The sequence below is a fragment of the Hirundo rustica genome, chromosome 3 (genome assembly GCF_015227805.2).
Source record: "Hirundo rustica isolate bHirRus1 chromosome 3, bHirRus1.pri.v3, whole genome shotgun sequence".
Classification (NCBI taxonomy): Eukaryota; Metazoa; Chordata; class Aves; order Passeriformes; family Hirundinidae; genus Hirundo; species Hirundo rustica.
Genome location: NC_053452.1, coordinates 16,793,616 through 16,811,954, shown reverse-complemented (window position 1 = coordinate 16,811,954; position 18,339 = coordinate 16,793,616). Strand labels below are relative to the sequence as shown.

Below are 18,339 nucleotides of genomic sequence, written 5' to 3'. Positions count from 1 at the left end.
CCCGGCCTCTCGCGGCTGCAGAGGAGGAGCCTGGCGATGGACTTCGTCGTGCCCTCGCTGTTTCGCACCTACGTGCGGGAGCTGGTGCTGGGGCCGCCGGGGCGCGCCGCGGCGAGGTGCCGCCTGCGCCTGGACTGCGCGCCCCTGCTCCGCGCCGCCCGCGGGGCGCTGCCGCCGGCCGAGCCGCCCGCCGCCCCCGCCGGGCCGTCCGCGGCCGGGCGGCGGCCGCGGCGCGCCAAGCAGCTGGTGCTGGAGGTGGGCGAGGGCGCCGTGCGGGACGGCTGCGCCGGCGAGCCGCCGCCGGGCTCCGGCGGGGCGCACCTGGAGTTCAACCTCACCGAGCTCTTCGCCTGGTGGCTCCGCGCCGGCGACGGGCGGCTGCGGGTGCGGCTGATGCCCGAGCGCCGCGGCGCCCTGCCGGGCAGCGAGCGAGGGCTGTCGGCGGCCATCCGCGCCGCCCGTCCCCGCCTCCTCTTCCACGTCTCGGCGGCAGGTGAGCCGTGCGTTGCATGCCGCGCACCGCGCCGGGCAGCGCCCTTCGGCCGCTCCCGCGCGGCCCCGCCGTGCCCCGGCCGTGCGGTGCGCCCTCCCCGCCGGACACGCGTCCAGCGCCCCGCTCCGTCCCGGTCACTGCCAGCCCCGCGGACGCGGGAAGCGCACCTCCCCCGAGCAGTCGCGCCTTCCCCTCACGGCTTGTCCTTAGGGGCTGCGCTTTACCGGTGCGAATGTGTCGAGGAGCTTTGGTGGGGTCAGGAGGACTATTTTGAAAGTGATGAGGGGTTTTTACGAAACGCCAAGAGTTTCTATGTGCTAGAAAGCCGCAAGCGAGACCTAGAAGGTTAATGTGTCATTAGCCGAAGGACAGCAAGATCAGGTTCTTTGAAACTTAAAAAAATATCATCCTAGAAAGGGATGCTTCCTCAAAGTGCTGCAAGTGTTTTCAAGGTTATGTGCAAGCAGACTGGGGAACAGCACAAACGTCTCCAGAGCTGGGTCTGGGTCCCAATTTTGTACATTAATGCTAGTATTGCTGGCTATTGATATATTAATATTACTCTTCTTTAAACATAAAAGAAAAGGCCTGATTGAGATTTTAAAACCCCCAAGGACCATTTGTGAGCTTCACTGTATTAGCTACAGTACAAGAAGTTGTACATCTGAGGTGGCTCATGCAGCACTGGTACTTGTGTGAAGCGAGAATCTGGCTTAGAATTTTTGTTCTGGTGGGCGGTGATTGGCAGTCACAGTTTTGGGCAGCTCCTTTATCTCAAATCTGGACTCTGTTTTGGGCCAGTGATCAAGAGAAATTTCCATTCTGTGTGTGCATTATATCCTTAACAGAAGCTGTGATTCAGCCTTTCCCACTAGAAGAATATAATACCTAGAGGATTGCAGGTCCAAATTATTTGTCACAGTGAGTTAAGTCAGGTACCTTTTATGAAGCTTTGTAGAAGTCAATGGTGTGTCCCTGAGTAGCCAGCTACTTAATGGACCGCAGAATACACCTAAGTAAATTCACAAGAGGAGAGAGAAGCCACTGCTGGGCTTTGAATTCAAAGTTGGAGCAACTGATTTTTGATGCTCATCTGAAAAGATGGGATAGCCATCTGAAGAACTACAAATGGAACCCATCTCCTTCCTTGCTGCCTGAAATGAAAACCAAAGCCGACTCTCAGGGTAGGCTGTGTCTAAGTCCTGCAGCTGAGGCTGAAATGAGGCACCCAGGTTAGCTCTCCTCTGTTGCATCCGGCAGGGATAACACAGAGGTGCTGTCCACCACAAGGTGGCTAGGTGAGGCCAACACCCCCCACCTTTCAGCAGGTCTTGCTTTGCTACACTGCCACAAAGAAAGAGTAATTAAAAGTTAAAGACACCAAACCCTACTGTCTCCTCGTCTTTCTGTTCAGGGAATTTGTTGTGATTAGCACTTGTTTCGATTTACAGATCTCCTCGGGCAGTGAAGCCTTAGTATTGAATGCCATGTTTAGTCAGGTACTTGGAGCAATGATGGAGCTGGAGGACATGCATTTGTCTTCTTAGAGGATGAAGGTGTGCTTTTAACCTGAGGGAAGGGTATACATAAGAATTAACAGGTTTTCTGATGTGAATACAATGCAGATGGATCTTTAACCAAAGCTAGTAAAACTCACAGGCTTTATTTTGTCCGTTGTCTCGCTGTTGAGGAGAAATGCATGTTTTTCCAGATCAGTAGGAAGCTCTGCCGCTGTAAAATGCTGTTGGAGGGAAAGCTTTGCTGTTCTTACTGCAACACAGTCATGCAAAGTCAATCATAGAGGATGCAGGAAAAGGAGGAGCAGAGGGAAGGAATATGGATCTCCTTTACCTATATCGAAGTGGTAACTTCTCCTTGCAGCTGTTCATAATCTCCTGTAAATATCCTGGTCTCTTTCTGAGTTGTACCTCTGCTTTTTTCATCAGTGACACCTTAGCATAGTTACGCTGCTCGTGGCTTTGCCCTGCTTTTGTAATGTGGGTTTGTTTAACAACATTAGGAAATCCATTCCTCTTGCTTTGCTAAGGTGCTGCCTGTGTGAACACCATGTGTCACTGCCAGCCTTAAATTTGTGCTGTGTAGCCCTGCCGACAGCAGGATGTGCTGACACAGTGATAACAGCATGAACAGCATCCACCAGCCTGTCAGATCCCAGCAATTATTGACACTATTGCAGCTAATGTGCACGGGGCTTAACTAAAGCCCTTCCTAAGGCAACTGAGCCTTTCCTTCGCTGCTTAAGCTAATTGGAAATGGATTTCAAACAACACAATCCTCCCATCAACAATGGAAAGCTGCTTCACTTATGTTGACTATAGGGGTCTTTTTTTTTTTTTTTTTTTTTTTTTTTTTTTTTTTTTTTTTTTTTTTTTTTTGTCTGCTGGAGATGTCCAGGTTGCAGTACTTCCCAGAAAAATGTATAATTACCTTGCTAAATTATTTTCACTACATCATCCTCCACGTGAATGGAGAATGGATTATATTTTAGGATCAGAAAAAATGGCAAGGGGATGAATTCCCACTGACCTTCGAGATGACAACAGAGTCTTGTAAATGATGCTTTATTCTCTTTAACTTAAACTCTCATTTGCTGGCTCAAAGGTAAATTTAACAAGAGTGAGCCTTTTTCCTTTTAAGCAGCATATTTGTGCAAAGTGTAAAGCACTCTCAGTCTGTTACTGAACAATTAGTAAAGGATGTACTTATGGGCAGCTGTTGTTCAGCAAACAAGCCAAAAAGTTCACAGTTTGCAAGGCTCTCCTGCAAATATTCTTGATGCCGGATTTCTCTCACTCTCATCCTTGTGGGAACAGAGCATCCTGCAAGAAGAGGCTTCCATTTAGAGAAACTGTGGTCCTCAGCCCATCTACCATTTCTGTGTCAGCTTGGCCTTCTCAAAACCAGGTAAAAGAGTTTTCCTCTCTTGGAAATGCTTTCAGACTTAATACTGTACTCTTAGCTCTCTCCCAGTGCTTCTCTGGGACAAAAAAAAATCAAATTAAGTTGAATCTTTTCTATATGAAGGACACACAAAAAGAAATGCAGAGGAATGGAGAAAGAAGCTTGGACAGGAGTGCAGTGCTGCAGATCTGTGTTTGAGGTGAACCTCTCAACTACCAGGTTGCTGTTGACTTTGCTCTAATTGTCTATGGTTTTGACTGGAAACCCTGCTGTGCCTCCAAGGAAAACTTTCCCAAATGAATTTAATGAAAACCAGTACATTGCTATGGAGATTTTCAGGCTGGCTTTAGTTCTGCTCTTACAGGATTTGCTGTATAGTGTTGAACCACAGTGGGTCTCTGTAGCAGTGTCCTTTGGACAGGTTACTGAGATTTCTTGGGGGAAATAATCCAAGAGCTCTTCCACCATAACCCTGCACTGGTATTTGGATTTTTTTCATGTTAACCTCACGGGTAACCAGTTCTCTCACTATAGGGCACCTGAGCCACAAATGTTGCTAAATAGGTTTCTTGTGAGTTTACCCAGGAAATTTAATAAGCTGAAATGGCTATAAAATAACTTCCCATGAAAACTAATTGCTACTTACATATGCAAAGGTGGGAAGCATATGTTAAGAAGGGGCATACAGGGTTGAAAATGAGTCATTCTTCCCTCTAAAGGTCAATGTACTTTCATTCATGAAATAGATTTAACATTCCAATTATATTTTTTAAATAGCAATGCATAACTTTTCATCCTTTGGCTAGGCGAAATATTACTCCTGCACTGTGGCCTTCATCTAAAATTTTATTAATTTGCCACATGTATTCTCCCTGAAACTGTCTGCATTCACTATATACCAATACTATTATAATGCTGAGGCAATTAGGCTTTACATCTTAGGGGACTGCTGCTATACACCTGAGCTCATTTGCAGGAGGAACCCTTTGCCTAAAGATAAGAACTTCAGACTAGATAAAAATGTGGTTTTGAAAGTGGACATTTTGTAAATGAAAATCAGAGCTCTAAGCTGCAATCTGACTGGTGAAGTCCACAGAATTATTTCTGTGTACTTTAGAGGTACCAGCATTTAATCAAGGTCTCTTAGTTACGTTTTTCATTATATTTTGGTTTTGTTTTGCTGCCTTCAAAGGATAGTGTTTGGAGTTGTGTCATACTGAGCAGAAAACTGATAAAAGATATTGGTCACTTTGCAGTTGCTCTGGTTTTCTCTCACCCTCAGCTGTGTGCCACACCTGAGATCTGACCTTGCTCTTCTGATAAAGCAGTGGCAGAACTTGGTAACACCGAGGCACTGCCATCAGGCTTCTGAAAGGTTTTTGCTGTAGCACAAGTGGCTTTTCTCTTTGCTGGGGTTTCATGCTGTCAGGCCAGCTTTGCCAGTCCAAAGCTTAAGGATAGAATAAGTTGCACTTGAGTTTACTCTGGACATGAACTAGTGCAAATCAAGGCTTTCCTGTTCTACCCCTGGGTTGTCAATGGTACCAGTGGGCTGCGTGTGAATTACCCGTTGCTAAATCAGTGAATCACGAGTGTGCTTAGAAGCGTCCTTCCCAGACTTTCCTGCCCTACTAGGTATGTAGCACTTCCCTCTAGACCTCGAGTCACGGTGCTCTCCAGCAATGTGGGTTTAATTCACGGGGCCTCTTCTTGAACTGGAAATTTTTCTTGAAGAGGAAATAAACTGTCTAGTGATGAGGTTTGCCTGGCTTTGTGGGCAGTATGATCCTTGATCCTACTGCTGTCCTGCCTGTTCCTGTCCAAGTCACTTCCCTACCCCATCAGCACTAAGAAAACTTGAGAAAACTCATAGCTTACGACTCTTTAGACTTATGATGTCTTGTCCACTGTTTCCATGTTGATCACAGAAATTTGGCTTGCAAAGCCATGAAGCTTTTACTGTGAAACCACTGGGATTTGCAAAGTTGTTGCCAATTATTTGACAGATACTGTTAGAAATTATTCTCAGTGTTTGAGTGGTTCACAGAAAGTATGATGAGATCACATGCTTTTGTTTTCCCAGAGTTATATGGTGTTGCTGATCCTCACTGGGAGTCAGGATTATACACATTGTGTTTATGATTTCTAGGTTTGTTTTCTGCAAATTTTGTTTACTTTTAAGCTCATTTGTTCTTGTGAATGTTCCTATTCATAAGCATGTTCAGTAAAATAGTCATAAACAAACACCAAAAGGGGCAAAAGTAACAATTTATTATGTTTCAATGAACATTTATGGCATATTGAAAAAATATGTTTTCTCTAAACTTGCTGTGCTTTTATTTCCACATCCTTAAAAACAGGGAATAAATACCTACAGTAAAGAAGTGCACAGGGAAACTTAAGTGCTTTATTATACAAAAGCAGAGACATTCTTCAAAATCAAAGGCAGTTTTGCAGTGTCTGAGTGAATTGGATCCTGAAGTAATCTGGTCATTTGGTTCATTGCACATCTCACCCAAAGATTACATGATAGGAAATAAAATGTGTATTTGTGACAATGTTTGTGAATTAGCCAAAAGTAGAAGACTTGAAGGGAGACTGGCAGGATTTAGCACTTACAAAGTTCCCAGATAAGTGAGCCTTGTCTTAATAAAGAAGTTCCCACCTTTTGAATACATCAGTGCTAACTCCCTTGGAGTGATGATGTTTTGAGAGTCTAAGTTGCTTCCCAAGCAGCACCAAATTCCAAACCCTGCCTGGACATTTCCTGTCTAATTCTCACACCAAAGCATCTTCTTTTGCTACTCAGAACTAGAGTACTGAGACTAGGAGATCTATGTTTTTGGCACCTAATAGCAAACACCGATTCAGGTTGCTTGCTTTCCAGATCTCTTTATCCACTGAGCAACAGCACATAACTCCAGGGAAGCCACTTCTGAGCTCAGCATGGTTGCTGAGGCTGCAGTGCTGGGCTGAGAAAGGTCCTTTATGAAATGTGCCACATTTGTCTTGCTTCTTTAATTCAGAAAGATTTGGTTGGAGAAAAATGTCATGGAAGCATAAATGCAGATTTGATAAGTCTGACCTTTCTTTTCTTGCGAGCAAGAAATGTCAGAAAGCTTAAAATGACAAGCTGGAATGGCTGGAAGTTATTTATGTGTTTAAATATTTAGGCAAGAAACACATTTTGAGACTAAAGTCTAGTTTACATAAGTATTTTGATTTATTACTGAGATGGCCAAATATCTTCATGGTTGTCACTGTCCTGCTTAGCATGGCTACTCAGAAATTCCCTGCAGCAGCATAGGTATGACTTAGATATCTCTAATTGCAGGAGCTGTGAACTCTGTCAGTTGTAGCGAACGAGAATCACCTTTCCTTGTTAGTCAAGTAGTATCTGTGATGTGATTGAAGTGTTCTAAATGTATCCAGTAGACAGAGCTGCTGGTTGGCTTCAAACTGACTTCAGACAAGTTTGTAACAACAGGCATTTCTTTGGCTAAAGAACTTCAGCTGGCAGCTGCAAGAACTGAGTTCTAGTTTGACTTCCATCTTAATTATCTTGCAGTACACAGCTCTGCCATTGACATTTTGTGTGACACGAAGTACTTCCCTTTGTGGCGGTTACTTCCTTTGCAAAGCAAGGATAGTTTTGACTGCTTTTCAACTCTGTTGGTAGATGGTGCTTTTTTTGTGGATTAATAACGCTTTGACTTTCTAAGAACCTGAATAAAGGCAGTAAGGTGCAATCTGAACTCTCAGCTTTTTAAGAGAAAAGCCAAAATAGCCAGTATACCATATTGATTTATTCCCATCTCTGCACTTATAATAGTCAAGGGACTTCTATTTCTTTCATTTCAGTGACAGCAAACTTAGAGTTTTGGTTGATGGTACAAGAAAATGAGTTTCTCTTTTATTTTGAAAAATTTTGAGCCCTGCCTTTGACTGTTAAAACACCACCTGTCTTGAAGCCAAATAGTCAGATTTCAAATTTAGATTTGAACTTTGAATTCTTTGTGAGACTTTGACCAAGATTATTTGTACCCTCATGAAAAGTGAGAACGGGATAGGCTGTGGCCAGCTGCCCATGTTCTTTTGGCAGCTGCAGCTGGGCACCATCTCCATTTGCAGTGAGGAGCTGCAGGTGTTGGCTGCTGCTGGCTAATGGGGACTGCAGAGCAAACCGAGCACTGTCTGTCCTGTCTGGGAAGAGAGAATGTTGTGGAGGCAGTGGGAGAAGGTTTATATGGTTTCTTCCTGAAGATATCGGACATTTGCAAAGAATGGGGGATTTGAGATTGTTTAGAACTTTAGTGGATTGCCTGATTCTTCCTGGATTAGAGATGGCAAAGTGGAGTTACTAGGTGGAAACCTTTCAGGTAGATGGTTCTAGAAATATGGGACATCCCCTTTTGCAACTTATCACCTTTACAACTCTTCAGCTCAGTTTGCAAATCTCAAGAGTTTCCGCCGGTATTCCAATGTTTACATCAAGGCAGAAGAACTACCTTTCCTGCTCAAACAAGGGTGTATGCTGAATCCACTTTGGACTGGGATTTCCCTGCAGTAATCCACCTTGAAGAAAGAGGTGTAGGCTCTTTCGGCAAGCTTCTCCTCATTTCCTTACTGACAAGCAGCTCTCACTGGTCTGATGTCTTACAAAACCTTGTGATGGAAGAAAACCTTGACTCCATCTTCAAGTTTTACAAGCTGGGTAAAGGGAGAGAAGGCGGCTCTCTGTAAGGTGAAGATCAGAGAACATTTGGGTGGTGAGATCAGGGGGAAAAGGCAGGATCCTGCAGGGTGAGGGTGGGAGTACAGAGGGAGATGTCTATGTGTGGATTCTTTTGCTATGTATTTCTCGGTGTCTGTTAGGGAGAGAATATCCTAGTCTCTGTAGACAAGCTGGAAATGGTGCTTTTCATATGTCATACTCCTAAGAATTTTATGTTACTAAAGTTTTCTTTCCAGCTCAGCTTGGAAAGCTGGTGTGGTTCTTCCGAAACCAGTTGCTGGAGTGCTTGTGACATGCAACTGTATATCTGTGACTTCACTTACTAGAAATCTGTGGTGATGCTTCAGAGCTCTGCAAGTTGCAGCAGACCTCTAATTGCACCTTGTACATTGGCATTTGCCTGCTGTTTCTACTGGCCCATTGAGTAACGAGTTATCTCAGATGCATCAGAGCATCTGGCCTTTTTATAGCCTCTTTCATGTTGGATTCTCAAACTACTTTAAGCCTTATCACCCTGGTGACAATGCCAAGCACTATTATATCTATTTTACAGAGAGACCATAGAAGCCAGGGATGGAAAAAGTATTATTTGATTATGTTAGAGTGCAAGTGCTGAATAGAATTTTCTCATATAGAATACACTATACAGGCAAGTTTCTCTCCTTGCTTCATCCAAAAGGCCAAGAAAGAACAAGAAACTGGAGTTGAGAGGCTCACTAGCTTGCTGGAAATAACTGCAGCAGTTATTGGCAAAACTATCTGAGTGTACTCTGCTTCACATCACACCGTGTTTGTGACACTTCTCTTTAAACTGGTTTTGTCACATTCCACACCTTTTGTAATACTGTTTTCTTCTTAGTTTTTGGATCGTCTGTGATCTGATGAGCCTCTCCCTATCTTCAGACATCACCCTGTGGCCTTACACTTTGTAGGGCAGTGTATGTCAGCATTACAGACTGTGATGCAATGGTTATTTCCAAGGGCTGTTTCATTATTGATGCTAATTAAACTTGAAACTAATGAGGAAGGATTACTTTTCAGGGCTGCAAAGGAGGCCAGAATAGTTATTATAGGTTAATTATTCTTCTAAAAGGCTCGTTTTAAGTAACAATTCATTTTGTCAACTTTTTCCTTATATTGTACAAGAGCCTTGTTTGAAGAGGTTTCAAAATATAATTGCTGCACTGACCTCATCTAGCTCTCAATCAGTAATCCCCTTCCATCAGCAAAAGGTTAATAAAATCTTTAAGGAAAGGAATTTGGTGCCTTATCTATGTGTAGACGATTTAGACTAGGTCTCCCTGCAGGTATTTCCTATCACCCTTCTGCATGATTTCTTTGGCCTTCTTTTTAGATTTGAAAAACTTTGCATTCCATGAAGCTTCCAAATATAATGGTTGCTTTGCAAAACAGGTGCATTACAGAGGCAGGGAATCTACTTGGGGCTGGCTGAGAATTGGTACATAAGAACAACACTTCTTTGTTCTCAAAGATGTACACAGCCTGTGGTGAACTTTAAAAATCTGTCCTCATTTTGCAGGACACTGGGGTGTCCATAACATGATTAGTATTTGCTGAGTAACCAAGGGAGGAGATGAGGCTTGATGAGAGCCAATGGAAGCCAATCTCTTTCTGGCTGGGAAGCACTGTGGCTTTTGAAGGGGAGGACACACTCTTGTCCACTTTGCTCCTTCCCAGCTGTTACGTTGAACCTTTCTTCTTCCTGGCTCTTTGTAGAAATGAGTGATGGCTTCAAATTGTTGCAATATTGTACTACAAAAAGGGTAAGGCAGAACTGCATTAGTGATATTGTTAGTGCTGAAAGTTGAATAAAATCATAGAATTGTGTAAGTTGGAAAAGACCTCTGAGATCACCAAGTACAACTGTTAACCCAGGATGGCCAAGTCCACCACTAAACCATGTCCCTAAGTGCCACATCTACACATTTTTTGAACACTTTTGGGGATGGTGATTCCACCATTCCCTGGGCAGCCAGTTCTAATGCTTGATAATCCTTTCAGTGAAAAAAACTTTTCCTAATATCCAATCTAAACCTCCCCTGGCACAACTTAAGGCCATTTCATCTTGATCTGTCTGTTGTTACCTTGGAGAAGAGACTAACGCTTACACGCTGCACCCTGCTTTCAGGTGGTTGTAGAGAGTGATAAGGTCACCCCTGAGCTTCCTCTTCTCCAGGCTGAACTCCCCCAGCTCTCTCAGCTGCTCCTCACCAGACTTGTGCCCCAGACCCTTCTCCAGCCCCACTGTCCTTCTCTGGAGTCTCTGCAGCCCCTCAGTGTGTTTCCCGTAGTGAGGAGCCCAGAAACTGAGGCAGCACTTGAGGTGTGGCCTCACCAGTGCCGAGAACAGGGGGACAATCCCTGCCCCAGTCCTGCTGGCCACACTGGCTGATACAGGCCAGGATGCCATTATCCTTTTTGGCCACCTGTGGAACGGGTCCTTATCCTCAGGACAGCTTTCCAGCCGCATTTCTGCAACATAGCACTGCAAGGGTTTGCTGTGACCCAAGAGTTGTGTTGGTCTGGGCCCATCAATCCAGCCTATCCAGATCCTCTGTTTTTGTGGGCAGGAAGGAAAGCAATCTTTATTAGCTGTAAGGGTTAGGGCAGCTTATGTGCTCCATTGATCAGTGGCCTGATGCCATCTGTCAGGGGACCTGCTTTGCATCTGGTATTAATGTGGGGGCTGTGAAGGCAAACACCTGTGAATGAAGGTGATGCTGTGAGCAGCAAGGCCTCAAATGGAATGCGGGATGCTGTGGCTTTATGAAAACCTTTACTTACTAACTCCACATTTCAATCTGTCTTAAAAGGGCAGCATTCACCAGGCCTGAGTTCAAGCCAAGAGTTACATCTCCATCTGGGTGCTGGTATCAAGTTCAAAGATAAAACACCCTCTGAGTAATCACTCTTGCCCCTGGGCTCTGCTTAGGCCATCTCATAGGATTTGGGATAATATTTGAAGTGCTGAGTCCCTTTTGCGATTAAGGTTTTAAATCACACAAAGATTGATCAAAAGCTCAATGTTTCCTTCTTTCCCTTACCAGCTGACTTTCCTTTATCTCTTGAAACAAAGCAGCATTAACTTTTAAGATCTGATTCAATAACATTTTATGGATAATAATTATGACTGATATTAAGCCTTCAGCAACCAGTCTGTACAGAGACTTAATGTCTTGAGGTTTATTACCTCTGTAACCTATCTTTTTACATTGGTTGTAAAGCAGGATCAACTATAATGATAAGAGGAAAGAGAAGCATCCATGAACTCTTTGCCTCGGCTTCTCTGCAGGGGGTTCATATTCTTGCCACTTAATATGTTAGCACGGTGGGAGTTTGCTGGTGAAGAGTTTTTGTTTACAGAGTCTGTTTGTGCAACTGCAGAATGAATGAATGAGCTGCAGCATCCTATGCTGGGGAAAGGAATCTATTACTGGATAGACCCTGGAGACCAACTGATCATACTTCCCCTTTTAATAATGAGTGTGAGAATGCAAAGTTTATAGACATGAGCTCAATGGCTTTCTCTAAGGCTTATCCCAATAATGGAAGCTCTTAAATATATAAAACTTCTTTAGACACCCCATATTAGTGATTTTTTTTCCCCAGAAGTTTCCCAGTTTCCTTGATCTGATCAGGATATAGTTGTATGTACACATAATAACAATGAATGGAGATGCTCCCTAAACCAAACTGAAGACCAGGCTGAGCTAAAGAAATCTCTGGTTTCTAGGTCTTTAAATGCTGTGCACTGTGCTCTAAATATAAATTACAATATGAGAAAGGAAAATCACCTTAGTTTCCATATGGGGTCTTCAAGGAAAGTTCTCCTGTTGTATTGGCGCTGAAAAAGTCACCTGAAGGACCAAGGACTGGGTCCTTGCTCAGCTGAATTTTGTGATATTCATGCATCATTAACTATAGCCGTATTTTGTCTTTTTTGCCTTGCTTCTCCTCATAACTTTATAAGAACTCTACCTCCCCGGTAAGTTCAAATAAGATGCTGTCTGCTTATGTCCTTTTTGCCTTTTTGATGGGAAAGCAGAAGGGAATTCTAAAGTGCTCTGGGAGCTACATGGAGGCCTTGCTTTGACATCTCTAAATATGTGAGTAATGGGGTGCTTAGAACTGATTTTACGTGTGATGGATGCTCAACAATAAGGAATCACAAATTGTGAGCAGCAGAGCTTGGAGAGGAGAGCTGCTCAGCAAGATTAATGGGAAGGGAGACCTTTAGTGTAATGAAAGACAGTTCCAGCTTGAAAACAGACAATGCCACACTAGATCGAATCTTGAGGATTTGGACAGTCAGGTTCCCTCTGTGCCTTTGTAGAGCCCCTTCCTAGGCAGAGAACACTGACGAGCTGCAAGAAAAGTGCACTGTAAGTTCCCACTTCACCTGCAAGTGAATACACTGGCGCACCAAGGGAGCAGATTGTCCAAGAGATGTCTGTCAAGCAGGGGTGTGGAAGGAAAACTAGGAATTTCTTTTTGTTCTAAGAAGTGCAAGCTGGTAAGAAAAGCAGGATAAGACTGTAGGAGAATGTAGCTGGGTCTGAGCACTGCAGGGTTTATTTTACAACCATTTTCCTGTGAAGAAATGACCTTAGACAAATCACACAAGTGAAACCTAATTGGGAAAAACCCAACTTGTGTCTGCTTTCAATTAGATAGTAATTATCTTATTATTAGAAGAAATATCAAGTTTTAAAGAAAACAAATATTTCCATACTCAAATAATAAAAAAAACCAAAAAAACCACCAACAGGTGAAAGTGTAGCTCATCCATCCCTTCCATTCTAAGCTGAAAGCTGCTATGAAGTCTGAATATCATGACTGAAGGAGTATGAACAGCGAGGAGAATGAGCAAAATGTTAGTGGATCTGGCTGCAGGATCATTGCTATTACTGCAACTGTTATTCTCTGTCTCTGACAAGGATAATAGTGTGTGGAAATGAAGCCAGCAAACATTTAAAATACATCTAAATATAGAGGACGAACAGAAAATAATAACTGAACCAGTAATCAGGTGCCGAAGGCCTTATCTGTTAGTACAGTGGCTTGAAAGATAGCAATGCTGATAGATAAACATTAGGAGGACTATGAAGCTGAGGATAAATAGAGCAATATCCTCTAAACAGAAAAGAGCTGAAGCATAAGACCCTGGAAAGACATTCAGGACTTATTGCTTGAGAAAGATCCCTAAAGCTGTCAAGCAGATGTGCAGCTGGCAAGTAGATGACTTGCTGGGGTGTTGACTGAAATGGTAGAAGGAATAAATCAGAGGGGATTGCATTAGTGTAACTGAAGGCAGTACATTACTTTCCTTTGAAGCATAGTGTCCTGTGGAGAAAGCAATGACTGTCATCCCATAAGAGTGATCAAACTGAGTGGAGACACGTCCCAGATTTAGGTTGTAGCATAGTCAGGAGTTTCTCTTCCTAGCACTCATAATTTTCAGGTTTTCCTGAAGGCTTTTGATGGGAGGCATAAGGGGCTGATCCTAAGCCTACTGAAGCCAATGACATCTCTCCATTGTACATCTGCTCTCCTCTCCTGCTCTCAGGTACAGACAGACTGGGCAAAACCCACCTTTTCTGCTCTTTGCTATTGGGCCATCTGCTGTGAGTGCACAGGGAGACACAGCACACCTCATGTTTTATGTCAGAAGATATAAAATAGAACTTATTTTCAACCTTGCACTTTTTGTCAGTACTTAATCTAGGTGGAAATGCAAAAGAAGGCCTTGATGCTAAGTGTAGTGGTTGGAACATTAGTGTCCGTGCTGCCTTTGCACAGGACAAATGAGCATTGGAGATACTAAGAACTCTTGCTCCTGAATTCTTATGGTTTTGTGAAAGGGGATTTTGGGCACGACCATTGCACTGTAGCATGTGTGTTAGCCATTAAACATCAAACTTCCCGCTGTAGCCCACTCTTAGATCTTTGGCATCATATGTCTGGGTTTTGAATTGGATTAAAACAGGGAAGCATCAGCCCAATAAAGTAAATGATGGCATGAGAGCACCCCTGTAAGCAAAGGGGAAAACAGCTTCCCAGAGTTCAGTGACAGGAGGAAGGTGCTTGTCAGGCTTACCAAAATATGCCTAAAGGAATGGAAGTTCTGATAGTCACGTGTTAAAATGTTTACTAAGTATGACATCCTTGAAAATCTAGTTTCAAGTTCTTTATTTTGATTAAAATGAAATTATATTTGATTTACCCCAAGGTACTGTACAGAACAAACAGACCAGGCAGGACTCTGAGGGTGAGCACCTTTTGCACTCTGTCTATGCTACTGTGGTCTTCCCTTCACAGTAAGGCACTTTTGCATGCTATCTCAGACTTGAAATTGAAAAGGTTGATGAATTTGTCCCTTCTGCCCCATGAAAAAGTTCTCAGTATATGATTCTAAATTTTTTTCAAACACACTTTCGTCACTTAAAGGTTTGAAAATAAGTTATTTTTCAAAGTAGGGACTGAGAAGGGGGAAATGAGGCAATATCCTTTCTGAAAGAAAAAGACAACTAAATTGAGATGTCCATCTGAAAGGAGAATGTGATTTTTACTCCAGAAGGGATAGAAAAGGTCTTGTTCCTACCTCTAAAATCCTTTCCAATGTAGCTGTGATTGTCAAACCCACCTGCAAAGATAAAGAGCTGAAGTATGATCTTGTCTCTTAATATGTCTTTTATCATCACTCATCTCTCTCTCCAGAAGTGCTTGAGGATGGAAGAATGGGTTTCAAATTAAAATGCTCAATGGAAGAAAAAATAATAGGAAGGTAAGACTAGATTTTATTAAAGTCACATCAGCAGAATTACCAGAAGGAAAAACAGGCAAAGTACCTAAATGAAAAGTCTTATCCAAACTAGTTTACAGCTAACATGGATTAGTTAGTGTTAGTTCAAGCTAGAATAATTCAGAACTTTTCTTTCCTAATCTCTAAACTGGTCCATTGATTGTTTCTGTGGAGTAATATCCTGGGACACATCTCTTTCATTCATAGTTTTGGTTTCATGGCAAGATTTTTTTCTCATGGGTGCACTGTGAGCCATCTTAGTATAAACTTGGATCCTGTCTTGGGATTCCCAGAAAAAGCTAAGTTTTATGTGGCAATTTTTGAGCTGCTCCATGCATGTCTCTAGCCTAGCAATGAAAGCCTGACTTTCAGAGTGGCTTTGAGAACATGTCTAAAGCCTTGTCACTGACTTCCCAACCCTGGTCACTGCTTTTCTAAAGAAAGTGACCTGTCTCCAGAATGTCATGGGCACTTCCATTATCCTGAAATGATCATAGTGCCTCTTGAGAACAGAGTCCTGCAAGGTCTAGAAGCAGTTCTGTTTTCTCTGGGTAAAACACAGGTATCTCTTGTCTCTCTGTAGCATCTATTATCAGTACAGACTGCTGGGGTTACACACAGGGGGTTTCAGATGTTCCTTTCAGTTCCACACCCAAGGACAGGGAAGGTGCTTGACTTCTGGAGCTGCAGTTCTATGAAGGCTCTGTTTTGCAATTCACCTCTTGTAAAATGTTACCTTCTGGATCAGAGCCAAAGCTGGAGCAGGTGCAGCAGAGAGATGAGTTCAGCTCTAATGACCTCAATCTCAGACACCTTAAATGCAGAGACCAGATAAGCTTTATTTTCCTGGAAAATTCATTTGTTTCTTTTTGCCATAGGCTTCTCTGTTAAGGCCATTTTTTTCCTATCTGAGCAAGCTAGGTTCTGTATTATGATTCTGTACTACAGCAAACAGGAATCCTTTCCCAAAACAGCCTCTTCCTCCAAAAAAGCTGACAACAGTGGAAGTTGTGACTTACTGCGACTGACAGTGTCATGACTTGATCATACACAGATCAGCCTTGATGTGACACCTGCTGCAGGTTCCTTCCTATGTTCTTTTTTCTGTATTGCATTCTGAACAAGTAGCTCTTCTCATAAAGTCACTGCATAAAAGCAGCGTGTACAGCTCCTTAGAGTAGCACTAAATCTGTGACAAACGTAAGGGAGGTTCCACAGCAAGGTGATAAAATACTGACTTGTCAGCCATTTTGCTGGCTAAATGGGAAATGAGGCCAGCAACTTTACCCTTTAAAGTGGAGAGAGATAAGGGCAGTTTCACTGTTTCACAGTCAGCCACAATCATCGGTAAAATGAAGAGTTACTTTGTTTTTTAAACTGATGTCTCAGTAGTGGAGGACTCAATTTTTCACTAGTATTCATGCTTATTCCTGTGCTATTCAATAACTGAAGATATTCACTAATAAACTAAACAACTGAGACTTCACCTGTTAACCATCTTCCTTGAAATACAGTTTTAAAAGTGTTTATATTGGGAGCTGCTGAGGAGGTCAACACAGGTAAGACTGACACCCAAGAAAATAACAAATTGCTGGAGTTGAGAGATGTGGAAGGTGAAGTTTTGCAGCAGTTCCACAGTCCTTCATGATTCTCATTTTTCAGTAAAATAATGTCATTGATGGACCTTGTGATGTTGCTGAAGGAAAAAGGGAATAGAAGTGAATTTGCCTTTCTCCCTGAGGCATTGTTCTGAATGCTTTGCACTGTAATGAGTCATTGGGAACCATCTCTGATACTGCAGGGAAGATGAGGGATTCTGACCTCCTCTTCTTTGATGTTGGAACACTGCATGGATTTCACTTTGTTCTTTTCTGCTCCCTTTTTGGTTTCTAATGTGATTTACTTGTTAGTGCTGATGAATGCGTGCTGCTACCCCAGCAAAACCCAGCAGTGAGTCGCAGCCTGGTGCCTGCCATGCCAGTGTTTGGCCATGGGTGACAATGGGTGGCAGAGAGCTCCCTCAGGTCACTGCAGCCCTCATGCCCCAGTCAAAGCTGTGTCTGTAATAGAGTGTCAGCTGAGCAAGGCCTGAACATCATGGCTTTCCTCCCTAGATGGACGAGAAAGGTGAAATGCAAACGTCTGTGCCATTGCAGTTTGATTAGGAGGTGCAGAAAAGCTTCTTGGCACACCAAAAACTTAAAAATTTTTGGCTTTGCAATTCCTAAACAGGTTCAGAGCTCCCCTTCACCCTCATCCTCAACCATTCTGTGATTCTGTGATTCCAGACATAATCAAATAGAATTTGGCTGGGCTTTTTTAAGGTGGCTTGAGTTGTGCTGTCTTACCCTGCGGTACATGTTCTTAGCTGTATTATTCTGTCTTTTTGTGATTGCCAGCAAACTGAGTATATCTGCTTGGAATATTAGGCTCAGATTTATGGTACTCTGCATATTCTGCTCACCATGCACATCAGCAGAGTAAAGCAGTGCCTCTCATTAGGGAGCTGACAGATTTTTGACAAGATTGTCGAATCCCAAGTCATGCATGAGTTCCCTAACTGCTTTTGGGCACGGCCTGGGTGTTTGCTTGTTACACAGGACGAGTATTTGGCTCCCTCAACAGACAGCAGGTCATCCCATTGACACCTGCCTGCTCTGTTAACAGATCAGTGAACCTACTGTTGTCTAATGTTTCTATGATAATGCAACACAGTTGAGAATTGATTTATAAAATGCAGGTCACTCAGTAGATGCAGCAGTCAGTGAGGGAGCACAAGGTGACAATGGAACAATTCAGATTACCAAGTGGGGGCATTGCAGCTGCTTGTGCTCTAAATGCATCTCTCCAGATGTTCCTGTGATGTGCAGGAGATGCCAAGCAGTCTCTAGGCATAACTACATTTCACTGTTCAGCTTTCCAAACACTCTTCTGTGGTCTGTAGAGAAGAGAGATTTTAAGGACCCAAGCCTTTTCATCTTCTGTGCTGTCAAATAAACTCTGTCATTCTGAAGTAATATTTCCCAGGCATATTTTTTTTCATAGATTTCTTTTCACATTAAGATCAGCAAAAGCTCTTTCTGGGAAGCCTGATTAAAAATGCAGTTCCTCCCAGGAAAGAAAAGAAAATAACATTTTTGGCATCAAAAGAGATCACAAAATTATCATGAAAAAGTGAAGTTAATTTTTAAGATTATGTATTGTAGAAAAGTAGGTAGAAGTGACCTCAGGGCTTTCTGCAGTTTGTAAAATAGTTTGTGAGATAGTTTTTTTGAATAGACGTCTGCTAAGGGTATAGGTGACAACGGCTCTCAGAGACACGAAATGTCCTGCATTTGGACTAGCTTTAAGAAACTGAGGAAGATA

The 18,339-nt window shown here is 43.0% G+C and overlaps 1 protein-coding gene across 1 annotated transcript in view; it reads left to right on the top strand.

The window, feature by feature from the left end:
- Positions 1 to 441: 441 nt before the first annotated feature.
- ALK (ALK receptor tyrosine kinase) overlaps positions 442 to 18,339 on the top strand; it is a 312,811-nt gene continuing 294,913 nt past the window's right edge. Inside the window, 1 exon segment of the mRNA XM_040058905.2 lies at positions 442 to 493. The gene's annotated coding sequence lies outside the window, so the exon portion shown is untranslated.